Consider the following 26,592-nt stretch of genomic DNA (forward strand, 5'->3'; position numbering starts at 1 on the left):
CCCCGGCGGAAGAGGCCTTGTGTTGCGCGCTTGGTAGCGAGGCTGCGCATATGCTGCACCAATAAAATAAAATAATAAAAAAATAATAAAAGCACCCCAAAACATAGGTAGGTCTCTGTTCCCTGCGGCGAGCGCGCGTACCTGGTTTACCCCCCTGGGCGGGGGGCGCCTGCAGCGGCAAACGCGGCTTGTGCTCGTGTTTTTTCCAGCGCTGGTGTCGCCCCATTGTAAGTTAAAGGCTTGGCCGTATTGATTTATTAGCTGGGCTGAACTAATTGGCAGCAGCTTGAGGCATACCGAAATAATTTGGTAGATTACCTCCTCATAAAAGATAACGCTTCGTACAGAGGTAGGCAAACTGGCAAATTCCTTCAGTTAATTTGACAAATACATGGCCTGTACAAATTGCTGCCCGCTGCATTGTTTCAGAGTAGCATTTTTCACGTCTTTCCGACCGGGCTGTGCATAATAGGATTAAGCTAGACCTTTTCATTTTGATTATGGTGAATAAATATTGACAGGTTTTAGGTATCTTAATAATATTGCTTTCATGCAATAAAGATTGCATTATAGTTTAATACTTGTGGAAGTGTGGAATATCTGTAGCGGGTGCAGTCTGGTAAATACAACCTCACTTGAAAGGGTTTGCCTAAAAATTTCCACATAGAGTTACTGAACACAAGTGTCAGTATTCTAGGTGCCTGCAAAATAAGAAACATATGTCTCTGTGTATACTTTTCTATATTAAACAATGTTTTTATAGTAAGTGAAAGTTGGACAAGGACAGTTTGAACTTCAGCCAGAACTACCTTGCCAGAAGTATGCCTGGAATGTTAAGCAGGCCACAGAAACATTTAAGCACAGTCTGGGTTAAAGACTGTAGTAATTTGAGCAATTCCTGCCGTCTTGCACAACGATACATAACTGTTTAAATAGCCTAAATATTTACCGATGAGATCAAGATCTTTTATCTCATTATTTATGCACGTACATATTTTTTGCCTACGCGTTAAATATTTGTTAGTGCATTTTAGATGATATATTTTTCTACAACATCATATACATACATTTTACTGTTCGCTTATTTTTAATATTCTGTGTTGAAGGTAACTGATGGCATAATAATGTGTATGTGGCTTCTTTGTATGTCTTCCTTTCTGTTAAGTTTCAGAGGGTATATGGTTTCGTCTTCTGGAATATCTTGTATTTAGGCAATAAAGAAACTGATTAAGCAATTTACTGTAGTGTTTAAATTCAGGTATGATGTAGCACCATTCAATTTAAATAGCATGGCTAAAGTTAAGACTTGGTTCATGTTTTGAAGAAATAATTTGCAATGCCGTGTGTTGTTTGAAAATTTATCTAAATACTTCTTCACAGCAGCGTTTAAATTGAGTTATGTTTCTTGAGTTAGGCAAGAATTAATACTGGCATTTAGGGTAGCACAGTTGAGACATTTACGTTAAGGCAGGTAGGAAAGACATGATGTTTTCATGAGTGTCAGTAGTTTCTACAGAATTCAAGTAGCTGAGGCTAGTTTTACTTTTATGATTGCAAAGTTAATCTTTGGTTTAGAGTAGACCACTGTTGTTACTTTAGTGAGGTATCTGTATTTTTCTGTATAGTGGAAAGTGACTGGTCTTTTTAGTTTTCATTGCAGCTATTCTGGGTCCTGTGAGCAGCAGCAAAGTAGAAAAGGATCAGGTTAGTTATGTTCTGCCAAAGTTTGGGAAAGAAAGGTCAGGGCAGCAGGGAAATGGTACTGTAGCTATTTTTTGAGACAAGAACTTGAAAAAGTGAAGGATAGAATAGTATACTTGTATCGTATCTACCTCAGAGTTTTGAGTTTGGTGTAGAGAGAGATCAACCCCCCATTTCCCAGTGCACGGAGTAGCTTCATTTCTGTCTAGGAGGAACTGGACAAAAGTAGGGACCTCAGGCCGTATTTGAAATGATCGAGTCTCTGAGAGGCAGCACCTCCAAGCATTCCTGCGGGCAGTAGTCTCACAAGCATCCCCACAGGCTCCTCTTTCCCCATAGCTGGGACATGGCGTTTTGTTTTTCTTTTCAGCCTTCCCCCCTGAGATTGCTCAGCCTTTAGTGTAGCCTGGTTAGTAAATTTAATTCCAAGAAGTTATTTGATTAAGGAAAAAGGTGGGGGGGAGGCTCTTCCTCACCAAAACTGAAAAGTCAGAGAGGGAAATATTAACTGGAGAAGTTAAGGAAGGAGAGATATGGAGTATAAAGGATTTTAGAGTTGAGGAAAGAGAGGATGAGGAGGGCAAGGGAGGTAAGTCAAGAGAATATGGAGTAAAAGGAGATATCAGAATTAGGTACCTTATTGCACTTTTTTCTTAACATAATAGATCATAAACAAAGAAAGAAAAGGGGATAGTAAAAGAGTGATGAAAGGAGCAGATCTGTGAAGCATCTTATCTTTGGTATCAGATCACTGGTTAGGCTGATGAAGATCATTGTGTTGATCTGTGTAGACTGTATGTAATGAATAGATTGTAAACTGTCCAGCAGATCTTGGATCTCAAAATGCAGCCATTTACCGCACATTTTCATCTTACTGTTGTAGCCATCTTTTATCTTAATAGACTGCAAGCTCATTGAGGCAGGGAATTGCCTTTTATCTTGTGTTTGCAGAGTACTTTGCATATTGAGATTCTGGTCAATAATCGGGGATTGTAAATGGTCTTATAAAAGAGTGACTTCATTTGTGGTTAATGTTGATGATCCTTGTGGCACTAGCTCTTATAACTGTTGCTTGGCATGTTCTGTTACAAGACCTTGTTTCAAAGCGATGAGAGTTTAGCCAAAACTGTTGGAGTTTGGGAAGAGCTTTCCAAGTGGTGTTTTGTGCTAGAGCAGTTGTACGTGGAAACTTCAGCCAAAACGTAGTGTTGTTTTCTTCAAACAAAACTACGGGAGATAAATTGTTTCCTTCAGCTTCTTAGTATGAGCTGTCTTTTCTTTGTTTGGAGAAGGTTTAAATCACCTTGCTTTGGAGTGGGGATTTTAAACTTCTTAAGGTATAACAGTGTTGTTGCATGGGGAAATCATCCATTTTGGTCAATTTGGGAGCTTTTGAAAAATCAGTGTGGGTTGAGTAGAGACTTGGATTTTTGCAGCTGCATTTGCAGAAGCTTTCTGCAGTGTGAACTGCTGGTATGATAACTGAAATCAGGGAGTTTTTCTGTGCTGCGTCCTCAGCGACCTCTTAATTCTGAGACCTGAAAGCCGCTTAATTTGAGCACAGGAAGAAAACCCTGGCCTTGTAGGAGAGGTGGGTTGGAACAAGGATTATGGGAACAAGTGGGGTTGGCCTTGGAATTTGACACAGAGAGGGAAATTTTGGTAGGTTATGGAAAGCAAAGCAATCTGGGTTTGGGGGGAATGGGGGGGAAGAAGGAGGGTGATGGCACCTGAAGCCTGGGAAGCAAAAAGTAGGGCAACTGGACTGAAAACCAGTAGGACAGGGAGAAACCGGTAAGAAGAAACCGGTCTGGCGAGGGTTCAGGGTGTGAGGGTGTCAGTTGTTACTTGGCTGTACAGGGAACCCAGAGGGAAAAGAAGGAGCGCTGAGTGTGGATGAGGAATTTTGAGAGTTAGTAGCCAGAAAATATGCATATGGGGCAGTATGCAAAGGCTAGGTGAAGAAGAAAAGTTAAAAGGGTGCTGAAGTATGAGGATAAGAACTAGGTATGAAATGGGGGACGGGGGTCAGGCAGTGGAAGATGTGCTGGACAAGGAGGCTGTGATGAGAAATCTGACTTACGGAGACCGGAAATAAGTAGGCTAGGCTAATGGGCATGAAACAAGGAGTTGGCTCGAAGAGTACATGGGGCAGGCACGTGTTACAGGGGTGTAGAGCAGAAGTGCTCAAGTAAATGAAAGGCCCAGAAGTGCTTGTTGTTTCCTGAACAGTTTCAGGGTTCCTGATTCTCACCATTTATTTGCTTTCAGCTGAATGTACGTGAAACCCAGTTTGCCTCTTTACGTGAACCAGGACAGAGACAGTCTATTACTACCATCCTGTACAGTGTTACAGCAAAGCTAAGTGTTCTCATCCACATGTCAGTGTGATGCTGCATGGGGCGACTGTTCTTTCCCCAGTGTGACTTTTAGAAATAAATTGGAGATTGCAAATAAAAAGCCTAAATCAAAAGAATGTTCATGTCAGATTTTCAGAGCTAGAAAATTCCAGATTTAAGTTGCTTAACTACCTCTTCCCTGTGTTAAGAGAGCATTTTTAGTGACGAACGACTTTTTCATATACTTTCTTGCCTTATTTGGTGCATGGAGAGGAGCAAGTCTGAGGAGTGATCAGTGCTGTGGAGTGGAAGAGATTAGAATCGCTACAAAAGTTTTTGCCAAAATTGGAAGGTGTGCCTCTCTCTAGAGAAGGCAAAGGATCTTTTGGAGTACCAATGTGGGATACTGTTAGAGAGGCAGTGGCCTCATTGGTAAGGTGAGAGAATATCTCCTAGAGCATTGGATTATGTCTGTCTGTTTGCTTTTGGGTTGCTGAGTACTATCAGTCAGAAGAGTCATTTAAATCAAGGTTTTTCACAGATAGTGACGGTGAGTGTCATCCAGCATTATAATTCAAATACTTCTATACCAAAGCATCAGAAGGATGAAGACAAAATATTTAGTACCACTGCCATTTTTGAAATTTTATTTCGAGTTCTTCTGTGTTTTCAGACTTTTCTTACCCACTTCCTTTTTGTTGTATTTTAATTGTCACCTGTTTTTCAATTTTGTTTTGAACTAACGCTGTTTGATAATTTAATCAGTGATATGGAAGAAAGCAAAATAATTGTTCATTATTTCAGTATATCACTGTGAAAACATTATGGTGACAGGATAGATTTAAATCACATGCATTATTTGACTGTACAGTGCAAACTGTTAATGTAAAACAGGTAACCTATAGGATGCAGAAAAGTATTTTTGGAAGTGATACTTTGCATAAAGGGAAGCAGAACTACTGAGATTAATTTGGCTGTGATTTTGTAAATTAGCTCTCTAGGCTTTCAGTGCTAAGCTCACAAGACATGGAGATAGTTTAAAAAAAATCTGAGTGAGTATGGATCTGGAAAATATGCTTTTCAGTGAGAGAAAGAGCTGAATTTATTCAGTTGTTTGAAGAGGTGTTTAAGAAATGGTTTGATTACTGTTCATAAAAGGAGATGATACGTGAGACTTCACAGCTCTTTGGTGTAGTAGTTTTTTACAATAATATCTGATAGCCAGAATTTGAAGCCAGAAACAGGATATGCTTTTAATAGTAAGAAAAGTTAACTGTTGGAGTAGTTTTTTTCCCCTCCTTTAGCTCTCTAGATGAAATTATCTAATTCAGCTTGTATTTTTTTGCCTGGTTAAGTCACCTATTGGTTGAAGCCCCGTTGTCTACGACGATTTATTCTCGCTGCCTCCATTACATGATATCTCATTTGAGCTATATATCATATATCTAGCTAAATATATCTCATGTGGATTGGCAGCTCAGCCATCTTTTCATTAGAAAGTAGAGAGCTTCTCTGTCTGGTTGTTTCTCATAACACGGCAAAGAAGAAATCCAGTTTATCCCCATCACTTAAGACATCTGGGTCACTGCAGTTGCATCATTTGATTACCTCAAGTTAGCAGTAAATCGAGTGGACTTGATAGAATTTATATTAAAAACATTGCATATAAAGTAGTACTTGAGATCCAGATGTTTTGAATTTTCTGTGCAAATGTCAAGACTGGATGCAGCCACAGTATGGATGGGAAAGCTATGCAGCTGCGCGACTGCTCTCCTGGCATGTGACTGGGAATACATGCTGCAACATATGGTGCTAAGAAAGGGCTGCAGTGTCCTAAGCCTCCCCGATCAATCCGTATATACATATTTGTGCTTAATTATTGTTCAAAATAAATTAGTAATGTTTTCAAAGGCATACTATAGGTCAGCATTTATTTTGAAAGTATCAGAAATATATGCTAGGATAAATCTATTTTTTTGCCTTTCAGGAGAGGTATGCATTCATATATTTTTTCCTTTTGGTTGGTAAGTCTTCAAACAAGCACATACTTTATATTGTGAGTGCCTTCAGTAAAATTTCTTTTGATTAAAAATAAACATAGGCACAAGTGCCCTAGAATCAACGTTAACTGGTATTAGGTATTTTTTTCAAACTTAGTAAGCGTTAAACTCTGGTAAAAAAAAACAAGCTGATTCATAGGTACGTAATTTTAAAATATTCACTTTTTCTAGATCTCAGCGCTTTATGACTTAGACACTTTAAAAAGTATCTTTAATTTTTTTTTTTTGCTGGATTTATGTTGTTTGAAAAAAGCAATGCCTGTATGCAGTCAGTATTCATATTTTCTGATAAACTGCTCTTGCAATTCAACCTTGTTAAAAATGAGTGTTGCACCTCCGGTCACTGAGTGTTATAGATGTTTTTAGTAAAGTTTTTGTAATGTCTCAGAAAGTAGAGGTGGGAGGCATCCACTCTTTCTTCCTAAAATTGAAAGATTTTCCCTATAGTACAGTAAAAATGAATTCTAATTTATTTGATTGGTTTTTACCAGTTAAAAATACATACCCTCCCACCACACACACATGCACACACACACACAAACAATTTAGTGTAGGCAACAAAAAGCGCAAGAGTCGTATATGCTAAACATCAGAATAACTATTGAGCCAAGGTAACCTCACTAACAAAGAACATTGTTAAGCTTCTAAAGATTTTGTTTAATGTTACAGATGAAGGGTTTTCGGTGTGTATGTGCAGTTTCTACCTCTAAATGGAAATGTTTAGTGAATGCAGGCATCTGCCTTATTCTATTTGTGTGCTTACTAGAAAAGATTAAATTAGTATTTGTGACTTCAGTGTGTTATAGCAGTACAACGGAAATATATAATAAGGGTTTTTTCTTGAAAGGTTTTGTGAGATGGTATTGACCACCTGTAAGTTGGATCTTATAAACTGAGAAGACCTTGATAAATCAAGTGTTGTCAGTGCTCAGAACTGTTTGGAGAAGATGCTTTTCTGTTTCTTGCATGTACAGCTCATTGTATACCTGAGGCAATATAGGCATCATGCTTGTATTTGTTGTCATTGAGCAGCGCTGAACATTTTTAAAAGAAAATTAGGTAGTTGCATTAATGTTTCTTTTGGAGGGGGGAGAGTCTGATTTGCAAGGTTTGCAGTTTGCATATGTGAGAATGCAAGATTTGAAAAGTCATGAGTCTAGGGCTGGGTATTAAGTTCTATTACCTGGAAAAAAATTCCTATTTAGACTTAGATTCTAGTGATAAGTTCAGTTTGAGAGATAACAACTTAGCGTTTTTAGTGAATGTAAATACAGTAACAGCACTATGCAAATATAAGAACAAATGACCTGTAGGCAATAAGAAAAAAATTAGGAATTTGTCTATAGCAGACAAAATCCTATTAACAAGCCCCATAGGTACTGTTAAATATAGTCTTAGTTTATAACAAAGTGATGTTTACTGGAGGGTTGAGAGAAGCTTTGTAAAGTTGTATGTGAGGCTGAGCAAAAGTGTTTAGTTGATGTTTTGGTAAAACAAAGTAAAACTAATACTTTTTCTGTCTGCAGGTTAAAAATAGAACTTCCTGAGTATCTTATCTGCTGCAGATGTGACACTTCACATTCACCAGTAAAGCCAACAAGCATCACAGCTTTTAAGTAATCTTCAACTTGTTTCTGGTTGAAAGAAGCTGGCTAAAGAAAACATATGCTAGGCACTTTTCCTACCTCAGTCTCCTGTAGCAGATCAGCGTGCACACTTGCCGAGGTTTCACGGTACAGCAGCGCTCATCTATGGTTAGCGGCTGCCAAAAGCAGCAGTGTCCTCCCCTCCAGCCACAGGTTCTTGCCCCTCTCTTGCAGTGATGCTGGTGACCTTACAGTAAGCTAATTCAGGATGCCAAACTGGCAAGAAAATACTCACTATTTCGTTTTTCTCTTTTTTGGGGGGCTAGGTGGCAAGGGTAGTTTTCAGCTGATTTAGGTCCCTGAACTGGCTTACTCTCAGGGCAGATGGATTTTTAAGTGGTTTGTGTCAATTAAGTGTAACTCAATAAGGAATCGGCTTAAGTGACATTGATGAGTCAGTTTAAAACCTTCTTGAGTAAAGCCTCTTGGCGAAGAGTAGTCAGAACTACAGGTTTCTCAAAAAACCCCATAGTAAAATAACGTATCTCTAAACAAGCTTTAAGGAGGATTCACTTTTCAGACGTAAATGTGGGTGTATAAGAAGTAGCAGAAGTTGATTAAACAGTTTCCATGGTAAGTTTTCCAGTGGAGTAGCAGCACGGCAGTGGCTATTTAAGAAGGGGCTTGGAGTATGGACCACACCACTGTTTCGGGGAAGGAGTTTGGCAGCAGTCTGGAAAGACTCATGAAAGAATTGGTGAAGTCCGTGGTGAGCGTTGCTATTACTGGCAGAGCATGAAGGAGGTGGGTGAGAGGACTGGATGTCAGGTCAGGTAGATATTGGGGGATGATACTAACGGTGAAGTACCTCCGAGGAGGATCTCAATTTGGTCTAAAAGCTCAGGGTGTAACTTGGGGAGTTGGAGTGTGAAAAAGCATGCAGAGGTAAAAACTACAAAGCAACTACTGAAGAGGCTTGGAAGGTGGATTTGTCAGCAGTGTTTTGAGCTGAAACTGGTCAAAAAAAAAGAAGTGCGACATTTGAATTGGGGAATTTTTGAAGGGATCAAGATTGGACTTGCCAAGTCTGAGAGGAGGAGGTTGTATTGCTTGAATTAGATGATGAACAAGAGTTTTGGCTCTCTGCTTAGAGAGAGGAGCTGGGACTCTGACGTCATATTTTTGCCCTGCTATGAATCCTGGGCCTGTGTGGTGGAGTGAGAGTCCTTGGTTCTCAGCTGACCTATGAAGGTTAGGCAGTGGGGCTATCGGTTTTGTGTGTTGTGCTAAAAGGATCTGCACAGTTTCTTGATTCTGTTTCAGGTAGGAAACTTAATTTGCACTTCCTGCAATTAGGATGTGCTGAAAGCATGGAGAGTAGATGCCAAAAATGGTGATCTGTCCCTTTTAATGGCCTGCTGAATCATTTGAGTCAGCGGCTTCCTCCAGGTGTATGCTGCATGAGCAAATAAGTTGGAGTATTTCTCAATTTCTGCCCCTCTCTCTTTGAACCTTTCCTGTGTCCCGTCGGCGGGTGTTTTGCTAGTGCAGGAAGGCCCTTCTGTCCAGTGATGAGTTTGGTGCGAGCCCTGTGGTTTGCAGGGTGGAACAGACTCTGTGCTGTACTGTTCGCTCTCTTGGCTAACGGCACTGATTGCCATCGAGGGCGGAATTAGCGAATCCAAAAAACTGAAGTTACTGTTTTTGCTGTTTTTGTTTTTAAAGACTTTTTTATTTCAGTATATTTAATTGGCAATGGGACAAAAATAAAGTACAGTGATATCAGCACCCTTGAACCAGCAACAGAGAATCAAAGGCTATCTTTCATAACTTTCTGAAAGAGTTATTTTCAAGATGAAATATCTATGGAGAATCTTGTTGAAACTATTTTGATTTATATTGTACTTAGGCTGAAGCTTGTTCTCTCTTTCACACACACAGTGATTATGATTCTTTATGGCAAAATGTGAATTTTTTGCTATCAGAGTTGAAAATGCATAATATTCCAAATTTGATTTATTTAATTTTGGATTATAATTTAAACAGGGCTAAAAATAACACTTTTTTTTCAACCTTAATGCACAATGCATTCTTAAAAAGTGTGGCTTATCCTTGTTTAGGAAGACTGGCAAAATACTGCAAAATTATCTAGTTGTATAGCATCAACAATTTGTGGCACACTTCTCAAAGGAGGATACAGTTCAAAGTTACTTGACTTGAACAATAATTCCATGCATGCTTAAAAGATAGCTTGAGAATAAAAAGTAAGCTAACATTTTGTTTAGGCAATGTAGAGGTAATGAATAGATGGAGAAAGTATTGCATGTGTTTGGAAATTACTGTTTAAACATCTGTGTATCTTCTGCTTCCCCCAAATTACATCTTTTGGATAAAAGTAGACTCACAGTATGAAAGATCTGATGCTGCACAGAAGTAAAAATCCCTGAACCCCAAACCGCAAAATAAATTAACCACAAAACCCAACAAAAATCAATTTAAGGAACATCATGGCTGTTGGATCATAGATAGTTTTTCGTAATATCCAGAATATGAGTCTCTAAGACTATAATTGATAACAAACACATAATTAACTTGACAGTTGTCCGTTATAAGCTAGAGAAAGCATAGCTGACTTCTCATTTATAGAATAATATTGGAAACCTGTGTAAAGATTTTACCAGTAGATAATTTGTCAAACTTCTATCCAGATAAAGAATGTATCTTTTATTTGAGTAAAAATTAAGCTTGCACAAGTAAATCACAGGAGCGTGGTCTAAATAGTTGTGATTTCCTTTGGAGTGTATGCCATGACCTGAAGTATTTCCATTGTTTCCAAGGAAGCACATTAAGTTTCTTCTTTATTTTCTAAATGGATGAGATTTTTTTCTAAATTGATGTAATTCGACATGTGATCTGTGAAGTGTTTCTTGACTGCAACAAATAATTTTCTTCATGAGATGCAAAAAGACATTTTTTGTAATTATAGCAGTGAATTATTCTGGAAACATTACAATTATTCATCCAAATGCAGATCAAAAATGGTCTCTTGATTCTTTGAATGGCATAGTACACAGAACATATCAAACAGTTTAGTACATTTGAAACTTTAAAATTATATATGATATTCATATAGTAAGCCTACTATAAGAAGTAGTAAAATTGAATTCTTGAATGAAAAATGGAAGATTTGCACAAAACCCCCACACCCTTAATGTGCAAACAACATTAAGAACAAAAATGTTGTTGCCTGTCCTGAGCAAATATAAGAATGGGTGCACATTTTCAACTCTGTGAATTGTACTAAGTGATCACATTAAAAAAAATGCTCATGCTACTTTGTGTTGGTTTGAGTTGTCTTATCTTTGTTTTTCCACGAGCTCATAGGTCATTGAAGAAAAAGCTAGTGGTGCTCTTGTGGTTATGGGTGTACTGATTTGTGATAAGTAGGCACCATGTGCTAAAGACTCTGCATGGGCATTTGAATTCCACTCTGTATTTAATGTAGCTGCTCAGTTGGGCCAATTAAATCTTAGAATTATCTATTTAGAAAAATGCTTGCTAATAGCAGCTTGCAGAACAGACCGTTAAAAATGCTGTCCTTTGAAATGATGGTTTAATTTCTTATGTCTCTTGAGATTCCTCTGCATGATCAAATATAGTCCTTCCCCAAATACACCTAAATGTGTGAGCTTACTGTTTCTGCTTTCAATAATATTTCACACAGTAAATTCTTCTTTTCAAAGTGATTTGATAAGTCATTGCAGCCAACTTTTTAATTGTAGTTTAATTTTTTAATTTTATTGCTTCTATCCTGTCTGTATGGCAAAAAACTTCATTTTGACTAAACTGTTGTGTTTCAAAGAAGTATTCAAAAATGATTTTCCTCAAAAGGGAAGCAAAAAAAAAATTAATTAGGAATGTTCAGGTATTCCTGACTCAGCTGTATGTTGAATCTAGCCTGATTAACCATAAATTTATGTTGGCTCTAGGGACCCTCAGTAAAGCCCTTGTCATCAAGAGGAAGAACTTTTGTGAAAACTTCTGATTTAGCTCAATTCTAAACCCTTGACAACTGCAGTTTATGCACTCATGGTACAGTATTTTTAATATAGTTGCTTACGGCAAGAAGTGGTGACTCTTCAGTCACCTGTCTTAATCAGAAGTATCTACAAAGTACATATTGGAGTCTGAGAAATACCAGGTTTCTTAAGCCTGTTGCTTAATTCTGCCTTAGTCAAGGGGAACATGCACGGAAGCAAGGAACAAAAGATCCTACTGCTTGTCATGATCCTTTTTTTTTTTCATTGTTTGTATTTAATAGTTCTCTGCACTTTGGCACCCTTGCACTGTTTCAACTGAACTTTTTGATTTCTGATAATACCATATAATGCATTGTATTTAACAAACATTTTCTTTGATCTTTATGAATGGCTGGTTTCAGTTAAGTCAATTTGTATTGAACTGGAGTGTGGAGCATGATTACCATTCTTGGAGAGATAATTAAGTGCCTTCTATTCTGGAAGAAGATAATATTGGGGGAAAAAAATAACAGCTGAACTGTGCATATTTGTCTGGAGGATTGTTAAAATGGTAGAATTCCCTTTTCTGGAAAAGGCAGTAGTTACAATAAAAAAGTGAAATAAAACCTTTAATTTTTGCTTGAAAAATCTTTTTGCCTATTTTTGGAGTAAAATGTCAAGATGTTTATAATCAGCCTGACTCTTAGATTCTGATTGATTGATGGTATTATAAAAATACAGTGTTTCCAGTTGCAGAAATTATTTTCCCATTGTAAAATAAGCTGCCTTGAAAATTCTTACTTGTCTTTTTTATTGGTTTGCAGTATTGGTTTGTGTATATCTTTATATGAAGTTTTGGAGATGTAATTGTAATTTATTCAGTTAAACGTAATAAAAGGTTTTGAGAACAAAAGGTCTTTCTAGTCCATGAGAACGTATCCAAACACAAATATGTAGGAAGGAATATGTGAATGTTTTGTGTGATGTCATTTAATCATCTGAAATTTTGGGCAATGGATGGTGTACAAAATTTTTTATAGCTGCATTCTTGCTTTAGAGAACTGAAAGTTGTAGTTGAGAAACGTTTGTGGGAAATGATCTGTGGAAGATATGTTGAGCCCTGATCAATTTAAACAAAAAATTGCTGAATAGTGTTTTCTATCATTGGTTCACAACAGTATTTCAGACCTCCTAATTCTTTTTACTGAAATCTGTTCTTACTGATTCAAAGGCACCTAGGATGTGATCCATGTGCATTTAAGAAAAAAAAAAAAAGTATTTCATCTGGGCTTGGTTGTAAAACTGTTTCCATGCTAAACCAGATTATAGGATATCTTTCTATGCCTTATTAAAAGGCAAAACCCTGGATGGTTCATATGGATGAAGTTTTTTTTTTTTTTTAATATGCGTTCATGAAACTTGTCACAATGTTCTGGAAATATGACAGATTTGCTAAAGCTTCCCTAAGTATGTAAAACAATGGTCCACTTTGTAAATGTTCTCTCTCCCACTGAAATATGCAGTGCCTCGTTTATAGAACTTGTTACAGGTCGAAAATGAACTTTACTGTACCACAGTATGCTGTAATATCATGTTAGGTAAATTACTTCTGGGAGTAATCTTGTAGATAGGTCTGTACCTGTTCCACAGCTTCTGTTTGCTAACAGTGATTATATAGCTGATTTTGTTCCCTGGACATCTGCCTGCTAGGAGTGAGCTGAATCCTCCATTCTTCTTCACAGGTCTATTGACCAACTTGAAAGTGATAACACATTTTCATTTCTATTGACCTGTTCTCAGTTTGGATCCTTGACTTGAAGACTTTATCTCTTTGACCAATTTCTGACCTGCATGAAGCTTTTTGGCCATTACTTGCTTAATTTGAAAATACTATCGAGGATGTTGATTTTGTTGCTGTTGTTTTTTCTAACTCCTTACCTGTATGTTCAGAATTTTTGAAAAGTTTTGTTGGTTCTTGTTTTAAAATACAACGGTATCATTCTGTCATTAAAATTTACTGTAGTAAATTTCTGGAACATTTCCTCTATGTAATTATATATGCTATGTGGACATCCGGGTTTCTGAAGTTTTGCACATATCACCATTTTCCCATATTGTTCTTCAGGTATTTATTCTTTCTAAAGTCAGTTGATAAAGAAAAGCATGTATATTCTTGACCTTAATCACAACCATAAGTTTCTTTTTCTTTACATTTAGAAGCTATGGAACACTTTTTTTTCCCCTCTCTCTTAAGAAAGAAATTACCCCATATCCAAAACTCTTGCTCCATTAGAAACACCCCAAAACTGTGGATAGTGTCCCACTCATGGAAACTTTTTCCCCATCATCCAGTCCATGAGTGGTGTTTTTCAAGCTGCAAGGCTGTAGAGGTCATGCGTTTACTTTCACAGCTTTGACCTTGTAGGTATGTGCTCTGTCACTTATTTTTCAAAGTGGATGAAGATTTTGATACTATTACCCATATCCAGATATCTTTAGAATATGTTTACTGTGGAAGAAAAAAGAGTGTATTCTTGAGATGTTATAGAAATTAATAGACTGAGATAAGACCCAGCTCATTCCCTAATTTTTCTTTTATGTTTGTACATTAAATTAAAAGTAGAATAGCTCCCTTTTGCTGTGATTTGTCTCATATTAGGAATATATCCTTTCCTTTCTCCCCATTAATGAAGACAGTCAAATATCCAAATCTGTGTGAGAATAAATTCAAAACAGTTGTCAGAACACTTTGGTTAAAGAATTTCTGAAGATTTTAAGATACTATACTTGGAATAATTTAAAATGCAGTAGTCAGTTTTTGCTTGCTTGCTTGCTTGCTTGTTTTGAGGAGAGGGAAACGGGTGCTGTGAATAAAATGCTAACACAGGAGATATTCCTTGAATCCACATTTTCCCCATTTTATATACTCTCTGCGTGCAAGTAGGCATGCTTTTAAAATGTTTTTCAGGGTAAAAATAGCTTGCTGCTTATTGAAAAACAAGGCAGACCTGTGCCTCAAAATCCAAATGAAACTGCTGCTTAGATGAGGCTCTAAAGAGGGCATTTATATGTTGTGGAATGAATGGCATGCCTGCACTAACTCCCGCAGGCCGGATATTTCCAAGGTATCAGACAGAGCTGTATATGCTGCTGTCTTCCCCCTTCAGATACCAGCGTTTCTCCCGCGGCAAAGTCTGGAAGACCTCTTGCCCCAGTGGGGAGAGTGGGGTGGGGATCTGGGGGGTTGAGGAGGGGACGGGAAAAACCAAGCAAGGTAATTATATGCATTTGTTTTTGATTTCCCCACCCCCCACCCCTGCCAACTATCCTGTGATAGTTTGCAGGTTCCTTGTACTTTGTAAGTTAGCATTGTTTTTTTTAATCATTGTTCTTTGAACAGTGTAGCTAGGAATTTCCTGTTCACGTTTTACTACAATGGTTTGTTTAAAATGATAGACCACAGTCTTTTTCCTGACCTAAAACTAGATTAGCCTTGAATGCTGAGGAGGAGGAGGACAAATAAAGAGGATAGACTGTTCTTTGCTTATGTCATGGAGAGGCCTTTTAACTGTGGGCTCGGTTATATCAAATACCACAAGTCATGTTTCTTAAATATTTATTAAGACAAATAAACACAGTTATTGTATGAACTGGCACATCTCCAAATTCCTCTCTCTTTGATTCTCAAGGGTGGGTCGCTTTTAATCAGGAGAAATATTTTTAATCAAGACTTAGATATCTAGTGGATTACTGAATCCGGGGGTACCTCAGTTCACCAGTCTCCCCCTGTTGTTCGATTTATCAAATGCAAGAAAACAAATTTCAGTGAAGTTCAAGTTGTAAAATGTGGCGACAAACTGTCAGGAATGCTCAAATTAGGAGCAAATCTGTTTGTTTTCCTTTCTTTTTTTTTTCCCTCAGTACATCTGGTGCCTGTCTTAAAGAAAATGTAGTGCAGTCTTCATATGTATCGTCATATGTTTGCTTTCAAGCTTGGAATAAAAATCTCCCAAACCCAACAATATTAGATGCACAAGGCATTGCAGCATCCCTATTATACAATTTATATTTATTTAGGACATGCATCCTGTACAACAGTACTACTATATGTAAATAATGTACATCTGTATTGGTGGAACAGTATGGGTAACAAGGCTATTGATTTTATCTGGGAAGAGATAAAATTTCAGTGTTTAAAACGACATGAACTGCACTTCAGGTTTTTATTTTACTGGAAAATTATTGTAAAATAAATTGTCATGGCATGGTACAAAAGTTTTAGCTGGTTTTAGAGGGGTGGAATATTGACCTGACTAATTTGACTGGGATCATCACTGACAAGTGTCAGACTCATGAATATATGCTTTATATAATACACTTAGGTATTTTTAAGATAAAAACATCTGTGAAAACATGTATGTAAAATTTTGATAAACATGCTAAGTAAGTTAATTTTCAAGCTGGGAGATGTCAGATTTATAAGGTTGTGGAGTCCGTAGCTGATATGACACACAGGCGTGTCATTACAAGGGTGTTGCCAGTTAAAATACTCAGCTGTTATGGTATTTCCAGCTTAGCATCTAACTTTGTTCCACCCAGCAAATAGTCACATAAATAGGACTAGCTGTGGATTTTTAAAGGAAATATTTAATGTATTTTTAAAGAAAATAACATTTGGAAGGGAAAATATTTGGGTAGCTTGCACGTGAATGTCTAGGGCAAGGCAGGGAGATGCCTTGCAGGATACTGAAGTTGATGTGCTAAAGAAGCCTGCAGTAGATGTTATGTGGAAAATGTTACTGTTTATATAAATCAGGTATTTCCGTGATTACCGGAACTAATGAAGCCTGGTTTCCTCTGGGTTTATGTCTTATAGTTAATTGACTTCAGTGTCTGGGAAGGTGCAAGTTCTGGGTGGATGCTTTTATCCTTGCAGTTAGGGTGTTGCATCTATTTGCTCCTGAGTGGATTTTCTGATATCCAGTAAGCTGTAAACTTGGGTTTCTCACTTCCTCTCTCTTCAGCTAGGCCTCCTGTTTTCCCCAAACTTCATAGGAATTTGAAGCATCTAGGGGGGTTCTCTAAAATTTGAAACCTATCAATGGAATAAAAACTTAATAGAGTAGTAACGGCGTGGCCTTATTTTTTTAGAAAACCAGAGTGCAAGGCCTTGTTTTTTTTTGTTTTGTTTTGTTTATGTCTCTGTCGTTTGCTAGCTTTTAGTAGCCACTTCATTGTAACAGAAGCTCATTCCTAAAACCAAGGGATGTTTTTACCATTTGCTTGTTAAAAAAGCACTAGCAAGTAATATAAGTGTATTTTGAGATTATAACATGCTAGATTTTATCATACAGACTCTGATTATGACCATTCTGTGGGGTGCGTGTGCACCTGGATGCATTATCATCAAAAAATGAAGTAAAACATTAGACAAATTTAAGTTTTCAGTATAGCCGTTAGGCTGTGTTACCTCTAGTACGCTGCCTTGATTTTTAGGTTGAATTTCTCATAGTGTGAATAGAGTGCAATCTTGATTAGAGTCCTGTAGAGGATTTATCAGTAAGATACCTGCTGTGAGTGAATCTTCTGGAGCTACAAGCAGTCAGTTTTTGTCTGTAAGGATCAGAGATTGTCTGAAATACTGTCGCGTGTAGTAGGTTCAGAAAGTGCCCTTCACTTTGCTGTCAGCAAAGGTTGCTCACTTTGTTTTCATCCTTCTCTGAATGAAGATTTTTCTGCGTGGAAAAGCTGGAGTTCAATGAATGTGGGTGTGAATAAGCAGTGCCCTAGATATTCCATGTGAACATGCTTCCTGTAGCAATATGGGTGAGTAGTTTATTCCAATAGATGAAGTAAGTGAGGTGAATAAGGTGAGTAAGCAATTTCATTATGAGACACTCTCCGTTGTGTCTAAATGCTGTGTTGCAAATCCGGCTCGTGCTTGGAGCTGGTTGGGAGCCAGATGGCTGCAGTTAAATCATCACCGAACCTGAGTTGACAAGCCCTGCTTCGGGATGACCACGTTAGATCCAGCACAGTGCCACATAGCAGCCGCTGGGAGCTCTGCACACTGGAGCCAGGGCACAGCTGGTCTGGGTCTGCCTCAGAAATCCTGCAAAGACAAACTCTGGAAGTGTGTATCTATAGCATAGTGTGGAGTAATTAATTTACTATGTGAATTTGCAGTACCTTTACCGAAGTGTGACTTAGAGATCAATGTTAGCTTAACTTTCTTCTGTGCAAGGTAGAGATGCTGGTTGCTTCCTGTAGGGCTGTATTTATGAAGTATGCATACAATGTGTGTTGTCATAGTGTGTATCACAAATCCTAGCTAAATGGATTTATAACTTTCTTAACTGTTGGTTTGTGGTATTATAGCATTCTGTATATAATAAACTGATACTAAGCAAAGATCTTTGAAATAAAAGCAGGACTTCAGGAAGGTTTCTAATACTGACAATCCAATCACAATAGCCACTTCAAAAGATAAGTCAAATCTTGACTAAAATTACTCTGTTCTGTTTTTTTTTTTCAAGTATTTTAAAAGTGCCCTTAAGTTTCTCTTCCCAGTCTTCCAAAATCCTGCTTTAGACTCACTGTCCTATCTCCCAGCTCCATTACTGCAGGGCCTTTTCTGACCTCCTCTGTAGCTGTTGTAAAATACTAGTGCTAAAATTTTGTTTGCCTATTTTAATCATCCTCCCTTTCACGCTGGAGAGGCATGGTCCAGTGGTACGGATTTGGGATTTGGGAGATTGGGGTTCAGTTCTCTGCACTGTCACAGACTTTTTGTGTAATGTTAATTTTAAATTCCTTGTGTCTGGTGTTCGATGTGGATACTATTTATGGTTTTTCTGAACCTCACAATGATATTCTGATTATAAATGAATGATGGGGTTGTATGAACAGAAACAAAATAAGAATAATGTAAAGATTCATCTCTTCTTTTTGATTTCAATTGCAACTGTTTATGCTCTTCCATAGTAAAGAGCTTCTTAAAAACAGTGATACTCAGACACTTTCAGTGGCTTCCAAAGGCAGAAGAGCTTGGCCCCCTGTATCTTGTATTACTTTGCCTAGAGATTTGAAGTAAAGCTTTGCTGCATATGCCAGGAAGAAAGTTAGCAATGAGCAAGCTTAATTTGAGGATAGATTTTTGTGTTATATATCTATTCCTACCTTGCTACTGAAGGTAATAGGTTTATTTATTTTTATTTTTTTACAGAACATTAAAAAAGTTAGGGTTTATTGATCTTATGAAATGTATATTATAATTCTGCTTGCCAAAGATATAATACATGTAGATGTTTTGCATTTTCTGGAAATCTACTTTATCTAATGTGTAAACTATTTCTTTAGCTGAGTAGCTAGTGTTAAAGTTTTCTTTTTATTAGGTTCATGGTGGGGAGTAGTAGATGTCCATCACAATTCATAATGGTTGGGTGTTGAGCAGCTTAGCCTGGAGTGATTTTGTTTGGGATAAATACTAGTCATAAGGGCATCGGATAACTTTGGAGATCAGTAAGATGTGTTTGACTATTGACAGTGTGCAATCGAAAAAATGTATTTATAAATGATTGTTAAGTACCTTCACGGTTTCTCCACTAAGATGCTCCATATGAAAGTGTGGCGAGAACGTACTGTTGCTGTGCGAGCTCCTCCGAAGGGAGCTCTGCCCGCTTTCTGAACGCTGGCACAAGCTGGAGCAATGTGTGCCATGAGGCAGCGCTGTGGCACTGGCGTGCCGCTCGCTGGCAGCCCAGTTATGGGAACTGCCTGTCCTTGGGTAGTAATCGGCTGCCGCTACTTTGGGAGGCTGGAGCATTCCTCACGGCTGCGAGAACTCATTTTTGGGGTTTCAAAGGAAAAGAAGGGAGATTGGGCTAGTCAAGGAGTGTTCTTGTTATTTGGATAGCTGTATTTTATACAGTCAAATGTTGCACTTATAAAATCACATGAAGGATCAGTGCAAAAGGAACATGATCATTTTTACCATTAATATGGGAGGGAAAAAACATGTGTGATCTGGAAAGTGTGTTTGAGAATGTTTTTTTGTCTTGTTTTGGAAATTGGAGAGCAAAACAGTGCACATTCAAAACAATGGAAGAATGTGCTGAGCTTCATGGTACAAAAGGTAAGAGGACGAATGTTTGACTGAGGACAAGGTGAATTAATTTTCAGGGCTACTTTTGAAGGAGGCAAGGAATGAAAATAAAACTAACCCTGCAGTTCTGAAGAGAATGTTTGTTGTTTTTTTTCTTCTTCTTCACAGTAAAATTCTGATGGATGTTAAATGGTGCCAGAAGAATTTGTTCTTGCTTACTGTCATAGTATCTGTTATCATAGACCTGTTAAATTAAATCACTCATTGGACAAACTGTTATTGAAAACGACATTTGTGTAATTTGATTTCCTTTTAAAAGTAATTTCAGTCTATATAGAAGAGGTCTTTAAATATTTTGTTTACTTTTATACTGTTCTTGGATTGCATGAAGTGTTACACTGTGAAATGATATTGACACAATTGTCAGCAAATTGTGTCTTATCCTTTTAAGAATTCTGAATTTATTTTATGGCAACAAAAATGCCATATCATCCTTTGCTTCTGTCAGCATTCATTTTCTGGGAAGAAATAAATGTTGAATAGTGCTTCTTTTATGTGTTTGTTGGAGTTTTGTAATATACAGATCGTTCAGTCAGCAAAAATGTGCTTGCGTCCATGGACGTTTGCCGTTCAGCACTGCTTAGCATCACTGTGGTGCCACCTCAGAAAGTGGCTTGCTTTACAGACGTCTTGGATGGAGATACGCTTCCTTGTATGTTTTGTCCTTGTATCTGTCTAGGATAATTTTTTCATTAGTCTGTTCAGGGAGTTTGTTTTTTGGTTGATTTTTTTTTTCCAAATAGGATGAAGATCAGCATTTTGCTCAAGTCTTGACTTGATGTCTTAATACGTGTATTTATTACTGTTTCTTTGTTGACAGGGGTTAGGGAAAATTAATAGTTTCCATAAAAATTAACTTTTGCAGGAATTAGAAACATCAACTCACTGTGAGTAAGAGGCATTGCTCAATATATGGTCAGAGGCAGGCGGGGGGGGGCTAGGCCAGTCGTATCTATCGACCTTAAACTTCCATTAAACTGTAGCACAGCAACAGTCTTTGACTGGATGTGCAGTCAGACTTCTAGCCTCAGAAAACTGTTCTAAGAAGATATGGAAGAAGATAGGGTGAAAAGCAGTGCTGCTGAATGATAATTAAAATACTTTGTGAGTTTTACAATTTTTTGCCCTTTTAGTAATGGTTGTGGGAAAAAAAACCTTAGATGAAACAATGGAAGTAGTTGTAATTTCTTTAGCGAAAGAGGGAAAAAATAGGCTTAACGCAATATGATTATGATTTGTTAAATTGGTGGTATTGTGGTTGTACTCTAGCTAGAATTGAGGGCAAAATTCTCAAGGAAGTTAACTTCTTAAGGAAGTTTAAAAATACAGGACTTTCAGACTTTCAAGTATCATGATGAGTAGGGAATGGATACGTCTTTATGTATCTTTAGTCTTCTGATACAACTTCTGTATTCAGTAATTCCTCTTTCTGCTGTGGCAGTATGAAATTAGAGAGTGAGTACCAAATCCTGCGAATGATAATCATGTGGTTTTAACTCTAGAAAGAGCTGTGAGTGGCAGTGTATGTAAACATCTGAATTTGTTTATGGGGAAGTAAGACCCGGAAAAGGAAGCTAGGTGAAGGTTGCAGTAGAGAAGACAGGCTTTCCTGGCAGCAGCAGTGGATGAGGAAACAGTGAGAGACTCTTCAAATTAGTTGTTAGGCTGTGGAATAAGTAGGGGGGGGAAAAAAGAGGGATTGCTCCTGTTTCTTTTCCCTCTGCTGTCTCCTATGAGAGTCTGTATTCTTGCTTAATGGGTAAAAGATTTTAAGAAAATGATACAACACTCTAAAATGTGTGGAGCAGATTAAATACGTAAGAGTCATTACCACATTTTCCTTGGAATTTCCTGTCATGCCGGTACACTCTGCTGCCTGCCTTGTTCTTTGTCGTTTCCCTTTCAGTTTACTCATGTTTCCTAATAGCCTTTGAGTAGCTGGTGGTAAATTTTTGAAGTCCTGATCCCTTAAGTGGACATTAGTCACAAAGTTTTCAACACACATTAGGCATCTGCTGACTGGAATAGTAGTCGTGGTTCCTGCTTTTACTGGATCTCCTGCAGCATTGCTCATCAACCCAACTAAGCAAGCAGACTTGCAACATTTCTGGAATCCTTTGAGTTTCTCTTTGAGGCTGCTTGGAGATTAAATCAGTAGATCTGGAAATAGCTGGAGTTGTTGGGAAAAGTTTGCTGCCTGTCTCAAGTTTTGCTGATCAACTCCTAAATTCAGGAGAAGGTTCTACCTAGGTTCAAAGACCAATCTCATTGATGGGTAGACCAGTCCCAGAAATAATTTTGAAGGAAGTGGGTGGATTAGATTTTAAGAAAGTAAAGTTAAGATGTTTCCTCTGTTAGTAGCTGCAAAAGGCTGTGAAATGCAGAGAACAGTTACTCTAAGGTCTCGTATCACTTCTGTGAGGTAGGTAATCTTTTGTATTTTAAAGCAAAGGAAGCATAATGTCACTTCTCCTAGCCCTGGGAATAGACCTTAAATTTCTAATGACAGACCTAATCCCCCACTTCTCTTCAGAATGTGTCTATCCAACTTGCTCGGTAGTCTGTAGCATCTAGGCTTCTTGGAAATGGAAATGTTTGTTTCTCTCCTTCCTCTTCTTCCACTTCTCTTCCTGTCGTTCATTTAGTCTTCATTAAATATGTGCTAGTGAGTCTAGTATTTCTGATGTGTGACTTCCTTGAATATATAAGAAAGCTAGCAAATCCCAGTCAAAAGTCTCTTTTTTTGTGTCTTTTCTGTTTCTTTTTGTATACGCATGTTCTGTGCATTAAAGTTAAACTTGGTCTTGTTTGAGAAAAAGAAGGGAAATTGGGCAGAGATTTTAAGTGCAGTTACTATGAAAAAATAGTTTTTAAACTATACTGTTGAGTTTTTGTTTCAAAATACAGTAGCTGTCGCTTTTTGCACACCTTTTCTTTTACAAGTTGTTTGGTTGATCAATGATTAGGCATGTTTTAGTAGTTCGTTTCCTTCATGAATATCTAATTATTTCCTGAGTAGCTCCCAGTGTTTTTTTTCTACCAGTTTTAACAGATAAATGGTTTAGTTTGGTGTTTTCCAAACATGTCATCCTTGTCAAGTTCCTATGCTGAAATAGCTAAACCTCTTATGAGCAACAAAGGAAGTGCTGATACTGGGGATTGCTGTTACTGGGAGTAACAGTACCATTATTTGGCAATGGATTTTCAAAGGTGCTTTTGAGGTTTTGGCTTTTATTTGCTGTGTAGCAAATGTTTTGCTATACATTTGCTAGGTACCTTCTCAGGAAAGAATAAAATTTATTCAGGAGGCTCCCACCCTTCCCCCTGACCTTTAGAAGGATCCTGGTGCTTAAATTAAATCTTCTTAATTGAGTTACTTCAATGATATGTCTGTAGGGTTTCCCATGTTTCTGAAATGCCAGAATTAAGGCTCGTCATTGTCATTAGTGAGAAACAGTTCTTATTTATGTGGTTGCATTCTGTTTTTTTCCTTAAGAGGCTTCCCTTAATACAGTGCAGACCTCTGTCATTGGAGGTTTTACAATACAAGATGAATTAACAGCTTGTTGCCAATAGTAGGAGGTCTTGCTCATCTCCCTCCTCTGCTACACTGCCTTTTACGCTCATCTGATAACGAGGTAAACTGGTTCTATTCACTAACACTGAAAAAAACCCAGATTACTCCTTTCGCCTTTTCCCGTTGCTTCTTTGAAGTTTCAGTGAGTTGAATGAGTTTACTTTATAATCAGATGAGTATCAGAACTAATAGTGCTGTTAATTGATGGAAGTATGCAATTTAGAGTGGAAGAGGGGGATATTTGAAGACAACAGGGACCTCTCCAGTTTGATGGGGGCAAGCTGTTAATTGAGCTTTAATATGAAACTTTAAGGTGCAACTGCAGTGTATGGTGTAATTAGAGGGGGGTGATTACACTGAGTGGAGGGATGGGGAAACTCGAGCCATGTTCTCCCTTGGGGCAGGGTCCAATATATTGGCTAGTCCTTTCTTTTCCTGTCCATCTGGTTAGGCTGTGGGCTTTTCCACTGTGCTCCCAGCCATTCCTTACTGCTGCTCCAGCTCTGCTGTTAGTCCTTTTCCCTGTGGTTATCCTCCTGCTCTGTCCATGCCTCCCTGCACCACTTCTTGCTTTCCCTTTGCCTCCTCCTCCACTTCCCATACTTGGTTCCCATATTCCTCATCCTTTGTATCACTGTGCCTCCTTCCTTCTTTTCCTCCACAGTATTCAGGTCCTAACAGGGATTGCATTGGGAGCAGAGAAAGAGACTGGCTTTCTAGTCTCAGCTCCAGCGATAGAGCAGTCCTGGGCAAAGACAAGGGAGCAGGGGTGGCCAAAAAAGTTGTTCTGAAGCTGCTCCACGCAGCTTGGGCAAGCTCACTGGCATCCTGGCACACTGGAGTGGGTGGTTTTGCAGCTGGGAGAGGTTCAGAGGACCCAGTGTGTGTTCAGCGGAGATTACACCTGCAAAGAACTGGGCTTCTGCGCTCTTCACAAGGTTGTGTTGAGCATGTGCAAAAATATTCTCCTCTTCTACTTGTCTGCACCTTGACCAAACTTGAACGTATTTCCATGGGGATAGTACAAGACCTAAAAAATCCAGGTCCTGGTATTAGAAGTGGAGGGACTATCTGTGAAACTTCTTTAAGAATTCTAGCATGGGGGAAAAATAGTATTTTTTCCCCTCTATTTTATTCTTCTAAATGGCTGAGCTGTTTTAACTGAAACTTCTGACAAAAGATTAGAATGAGGCACACCCTCAGGAGAGAGAACTTCAGCCAGAGCAATTTCAGTTTAGCAAAATTAGAAACAATTGAAAAATTGCCTAATGAGGCAATGCCTAATGAAGCATACCAGGCTTCCTAATGAATGGGTTGCACTGCGTTATTATAATGTGTAGATGATACTACTTTATACTAGACCAGTATATGGATTCCTGCTATTTTTTATTTGTTGATATGCAATACTTTCAGATAAACAGTTTGAATACTGATTCTGCAATGTACATCTTTTTCAATATAAACAAACACTGCTCTTACCAATGTGGAAAATATGCACTAGGTCAACCACGAGATGTGGGGCTAGATGCAAGAATTACCAATGAAAGTTTTGTGGCCTGTATTATGTAGGAGGTCAATTAGATAATGACAGTGGTTCCTTCTGACCTTAAAATATGGACCTGGTCAGTTGGGGCCACTTTGTGCTGCAGTGGTGGAAGTTAGAGGCTTCCTGCGGCTTCTGACTTCCTCGAAGGCTCAGGGCCATGAGGGAGGGAGCTGAAACTGGTTTTCTGCAGCTCTTACTCTCTCCTTCATAATCCTGGAGCTGCTCTTGGATGGTGAATTGAAAGCTATGCACTGCAAATATCTGCTTTTACTAACTGCAAAGGAATGCTTAAATATACAAAAATAAGCAAGTACAGAAGATTACCCCCTAAATATGTTACTCTGTAGCGCAAGGAGCTTTTGGGAGAGCACTATCCAAAGAGAAACTTTGAGACACCTACAACTCCTAGAGAGAATTGTCATTTACGGATAATTATAATACAGACCACAGAAGTCAGTTTCCTGAGTTGTTGTAAATGGAAGCATGTTTTTAACACTCCTTCTTTTCTAACACAAATGTAGGAAGCTGGCAAAGTAGCTAATTTCAGTGCTCGAGAGAAGTTTAAAGCGAAATAATCTAAGGAAACGGAAGCCTCTATTTTTAACTTTCTCAGTCATGGGAGATGGGGAGGAAGAAGAGGAGGCCACCTACTGTTGAAGCCTAAATTTGTATGTTACTATGTAATTTAGTCTGTAATTTGCACTGCTTATCTAGTGCTGAGATACTTGTTACTTGTGGATATTTGGCTACGTACAACTGAAGACCTGTGTAGTTTTGATGACATATGCTGTGCCTGCTTTATCTCTCATTGGTTGATTTTTCTTTTCTCATTTCGGTTGTTCTGAAATTTTACACTCTAAAAAAATTATATGATTTAGTGCTGTTTTGCTTAATTTGATTTAGTTTATTTGCACTGAAAATGATTTTTTCTAACAGATGTAAAACTTTATTGTATTTAATTTGAGCAGGTTGTCTTAAGATTTTTTCTAACCTTCAGTAAGTTCCTATTTCCCTGTTGTTCTTTAAGAGTACATTATTTGCCTGTAATTCTCTGGATTTTTCACAAAATATTTTTTTTTATTCCTGTATTTAGCAGAAGAGTGACAGTGAAGTTATGAGTAAAATATTACTTGAAAGTACCGTATTGGTCTAGCTTGAAACTTAACTATAATATATTGCATAACTATTGGCAAAAATTGAAGTTGTAAAGTTTGAAGCTATTACTTCTAGCACTTGAAAAACTTCAGATGAACATATAACTGTAAGACTGTCCTTTCTATGTAATGTATCCTAAAGATACATTGACTGGGGAATACAGCACATTAGTTTGCAAAGTCATCATTAAAGAGGACTGTAGGAGATTTTGAGAGACGTGTATGTGGGGAATGGTAATAATATTGGCATAATTAAATATTTGGAAGATAAGGACTAAGTTTTCCTAAAAGCTGGAAAAATGCTGGCTGACCTGGAGTTTGGAAGGGGTTGTAAACAGGTCTTAGAGTGTTAAGATTTTAAGTGCATATTTTACAGAATTCCATTCCCCCCACCCCCGGCTTAGCTTCTATTAACATGTATTTGTACCTTACTTTTATTTGGATTC

Source organism: Apteryx rowi, unplaced genomic scaffold (genome assembly GCF_003343035.1).
Source record: "Apteryx rowi isolate R43461 unplaced genomic scaffold, aptRow1 scaffold_640, whole genome shotgun sequence".
NCBI classification, from domain to species: domain Eukaryota; kingdom Metazoa; phylum Chordata; class Aves; order Apterygiformes; family Apterygidae; genus Apteryx; species Apteryx rowi.